This window comes from Chiloscyllium plagiosum, chromosome 3 (genome assembly GCF_004010195.1).
Source record: "Chiloscyllium plagiosum isolate BGI_BamShark_2017 chromosome 3, ASM401019v2, whole genome shotgun sequence".
NCBI lineage: Eukaryota > Metazoa > Chordata > Chondrichthyes > Orectolobiformes > Hemiscylliidae > Chiloscyllium > Chiloscyllium plagiosum.
In genome coordinates this window covers 98,560,756-98,565,519 of record NC_057712.1, presented here as the reverse complement: position 1 = coordinate 98,565,519, position 4,764 = coordinate 98,560,756, and the positions used below count along the sequence as shown (strand labels likewise).

General features: G+C 44.5%; 1 pseudogene; it reads left to right on the top strand.

Moving 5' to 3' along the window:
* LOC122539991 overlaps positions 1-1,486 on the top strand; it is an 82,277-nt pseudogene extending 80,791 nt beyond the window's left edge.
* Positions 1,487-4,764: the final 3,278 nt, after the last annotated feature.

Below are 4,764 nucleotides of genomic sequence, written 5' to 3'. Positions count from 1 at the left end.
GAAGGATGGGCCTGGCCTCGCTGCCGCGGAATGGTCCGACTTCGTGGAGAAGTTTATGAAGAAAAACACCTTTGACCACAAGTCCATCAGGAAGTGGTCAGCACGTAGTGTCCTTGAGACCCTTTGGGAAAAAGAGAGGGCGGATCCTATCGAGCGGTTCCCTGAGCAGACTGTAAAAGCCATTTGGCAGAATGCCTCATCGCCAGAACATTCCAACAAGCACCAAGACATGGCTTGGCCGGTGGTGAGAAGGGCTCTGCCTGTGAGATCCTTTATGCACTCCCGGACTCTCTCCTGCACCACATGCTGCCCTTGAAGTGGCTGCGGGGGGGACAAGACTGTTACACACCACCTTCTGGAATGTGCCTATGCAGAAGAAGTCTGGAGAGGAGTGCAGTGGTGTTTGTCGAGGTTCGTCCTGAGCAGTGCCGTGATACGGGACTCCGTGCTCTACGGCCTGTTCCCCAGGACGCACACCGAGACAAACATCAACTGTGCCTGGAGGATCATCAACTCGGTGAAGGACGCTCTCTGGGCGGTCCGAAACCTGTTGACCTTCCAGCTGAAGGAGTTGACCCCGATTGAGTGTTGCAGACTGGCACATTCCAAAGTCAAGGACTACGTGTTGAGGGACGTGCTGAAGCTTGGGGCAGCTGCTGCCAAGGTGCGGTGGGGAAAGACCATCGTGTAAGTTCTGCCTGCCTAAGAAGAACAGGGGGCCCATCCAGTCATTTGGGCTCTGCTGATGCCTCAGCAGAAGAGCTGGATAGTAAATGTACTGACTTGTATATAGGAAAAATAAATTTTGATGTCTGTATGTAAAGTAATGTAAGGTGTGCATAAGAAATGGCATGACCAATTGTAAAGAGACCCAAATAATTTTATGAATAAAGTTTATTTTTGAAATTAAAAAAAATCAGAGACCAGGACTCAGAATGTGCTGGGTGAGAAAGGTTGCCGAATCCGTGAGCTGACTACTGCTGTTCAGAAGCGATTTGGTTTCCCAGAGGGGAGTGTTGACCTTTATGCTGAAAAGGTTGCCACCAGAGGGCTTTGTGCTACTGCTCAGGCAGAATCCCTCCAATACAAGTTGTTAGGAGGTCTGGCAGTACGTAGAGCCTGTTACGGTGTTCTTCGCTTCATTATGGAAAGTGGAGCCAAAGGCTGTGAGGTGGTGATGTCCGGAAAACTCAAGACCAGAGAGCCAAGTCCATGAAACTTGTTGATGGGTTGAAGAACCACTATGTGGGTACAGCTGTACGACATGTACTGCTAAGACAGGGTGTATTGGGCATTAAAGTTATGGTCATGCTGCCATGGGACCCAAGTGGTAAAATTGGACCCAAGAAACCTCTGCCTGATCATGTCAGCATTGTTGAGCCCAAGGAGGAGATCTTACCAACTACACCTATTTTGGAACAGAAGGGAGGCAAACCAGAGCAACCTGTGATACAACAGCCAGGGCCAGTTCCGACAGCATAATTGGTATACCAACATTGAAGAGCAATATCTAATTTTCTGTATATGTTCAAATAAAACAAAGGGAAAGAAGTTGCTGCTTGTTTCATGTGAAGTGTTGCATGTTCCCAGACAACCTGCTAATAGTAAAGCTGTGCTTAGTCCCATATAAAAAAAATCAGAGACAGGGAGAGTTATCTGGACTTTGTTTCAGGAGGCAGTCACACCTATCTGATTAACAACCTTGAATTTAGTCAGCGGTGAGGAAGGGGTAACTATGAGTGAGGCAGGTAGAGAGATACATGAGGTAGTGCTGAAGGAGCCTCAGCCCTTGAGCTTGTCTGACAGATTTGAGGTTCTTGCTCCCTGTGTGGATGAGAGTGTGGGCTGTAGGGAGGATGAGCAAATTGATCATAGCCCAATGGTACAGAAAGCCATTCATGAAAAGGAGAAAAGGGAAATGTAAGTGTAATTGGGAACTGTATAGGCAAGAGAATAGACATTGTTCTTTGACCAGGATCAAGCATTCCAAAGGCTGTGTTTCCTATCTGGTGACCAGGTTCTGGATATCTCATCTGGGCTACAGAGGAACTTGGAATGGGAGTTGAACGATCCAGTTGTTATGGTACATATATGAGAATAGGTAGAAAGAAAAGGAGGCTGTTTTGAGGGAATATGAGTGGCTGGAGCCTAAATTAGAGGGGGAATAATCTCTGGATTACTGCCTGAGTCATGAGCTAATTGGCACAGGGTCAACAAGATTAAAGAGGTGAACTCATGGCTCAACGATTGATATGGGAGAAATGGTTTGAATCCATGGGACATTGACATGAGTACTGGGGAAGGAGAGAGCTATTCCAATGGAACAGGCTCCACCTGAGTCATGCTGAGACCAGCGTCCTGGCAAATCGCATAACCAGGGCTGTGGGTGGAGTGATGGGATTGTGTGGGTTCAGTTGCATAGAAAATTATGGAGACATGTAAAGAGTGGGGGCAGGGGAGTAGGGGCAGAATCTGGCAGGGAATATTAACATTTCCAGAACAATTAATGGGATAGAGAGTGTGCAAAGGGTTAGAAATCTAACTTCAGGATAAGGGGACAACTATGAAAGGAAGTTATTCAATGCAGGACTTAAACTCACACAGTGTACGAAACAAGGTCAGAAGCTTACAGCACAGACTGAACTTGGCAGGTATGATGTTGTAGCTGCAAGGACATCAGACCTGGGAGCAAAATATCCAGGGATAAGTATCCTATAGAAGGTAGAGGCATATGGCCAGAGGAGATGGATATGCCTTGTTATAAAGAAATTAAATCGCTAGCAAGCAGTATATAGCGTTGGAAAATGTAAAACCTGTGTAGGTAGAGTTGAGGAACTGAAAAGGATAAAGCACCTAGCAGTAGTCAGAATGTGAGGAAGGAAATAAATCAGGAGGGAGAAAAGGCATGTAAAAAAGACAATATTACAATAATCCGAAAATGCATTAATATGCACGTGAACTGGAAAAATCAGAACGGGAATTTGTGGAATGAGTATAAGATTTTGTTTTTGGAGCAGTTTATAGTCAAGCCCACTAGGGAACAGGCAATTCTGGATTTGGTGATGTGTAATGAGGCAGATTTGACTAGCAATCTTAAGGAGAAGGAACCATTAGGGAGCAGTGACAATAATATGATGGAATTCACCCTGCAGTTTGAGAGGAAGAAGCTCGAATCAGATGTAATGATGTTACAGTTGAGTAAAGAAGACTGCAAAGACATAAAGGAGGAGCTTACAGGGAAGATGGTGGAACAACAACGACAGGAGTTTCTGGGGGTAATTTGGAAGGCGAGCATAAATTCACCCCAAGGAAGAAGAAACATACTGAAGGGAGGATAAAGCAACTCTGATTGTCAAGAGAAATCAAGGACAACATAAAAGCAAAAGAAAAAGCATACAATATGGTGAAGATTAGCAAGAAGCCAAAGCATTGGGACGCCTTAAACACCAGCAGATAATAATTTAAAAAGCAATACATTGGATGAAGGTAAAATATGGTGGTTAGCTAGTAAAATAAAAGAAGATTGCAAGATTTTTTTTAGATATATTCCACTGGACAATTAAACTGGAGAAGTAGTAACGGGGAACAAAGAAATGGCGGAGGAACTAAAGAGATACTTTGCATCAGTCTTCACAGTGAAAGACACATTAGCATCTATCAGAATTTCAACAGAGTCTGGGGGAAAGGTGACTGTAGTGGCCATCACTAAGGAGAAGGTACTGGGGAAGCTGAAAGGTCTGAAGATGGACATATCACTCAGATCAGATGGATGACACACCAGAATTCTGAATGAGACAGCTGCGGAGATTATAGAGGCAATCATGGTGATCTTTCAGGAATGACTGGAGTCAGGGAGGGTACCAGAGGATTGGAAAATGTCAAATGTTTAAGAAGGGAGGGAAGCAGAAGACAGGAAACTACAGGCCAATTAACCTGACCTCAACAAGATTTCAGAGTCCATTATTAAGGATGAGATTGTGAAGTACTTGGAAGTGCAGGGTAAAAGAGGGCTGAGTCAGCACAGCATCATCAAGGGGAGGTTAGAATCTTTGTGGTAATGAGCATGTTAGGCAATAGAGAGCCAATGGACAAGATATTTTGGAGCTTCCAGAAGGTCTTTGACAAGGTGTGGCACAGGAGACAGCTGAATTAGCTAAGAGCCCATGGTATTTAGGGAAAGCTACTGGCATGCATAGAGGATTGGCTGACTGGCAGAAGGCAGAAACTAGTGATAGAGGGATATTTTTCAGAATGGTAGCTGATGACTGGTGGAGTTCCACAGGCATCCATGTTGGGACCACAGTAACAATCTGGATGAGGAATTGAAGGCATTATTGCTAAGTTTGCAGATGGCACAAAGATAGAGGGACATGATTATAAAGGAAGCAGAGAGGTTGCAGAAGAACTTGCACGTGCCAGGTGAGTGGGCAAAGAAGTGGAAGTTGGAATATAACTTGGGGAAATGTGAGATTGTGTACTTTGGTAGGAAGAATAGAGGCATGGATTATTTTCTAAATGGGAAAAGGCTTTGGAAATCTGAAGCACAAAGTGATTTAGGAGTCCTAGTTCAGGATTCTCTTAAGATTAACATGCAGGTTCAGTTGGCAGTTGAAAGGCAAATGCAATGCTAGTATTAATTTTAAAGGGGCTAGAAAACAAGAGTAGAGATGTACTGCTGAGGCTGTGTAATGCTTTGGTCAGACTGCGTTTGGAATATTGTGAGCAGTTCTGAGCCCTGTATCGAAGAAAGGATGTGCTGGCATT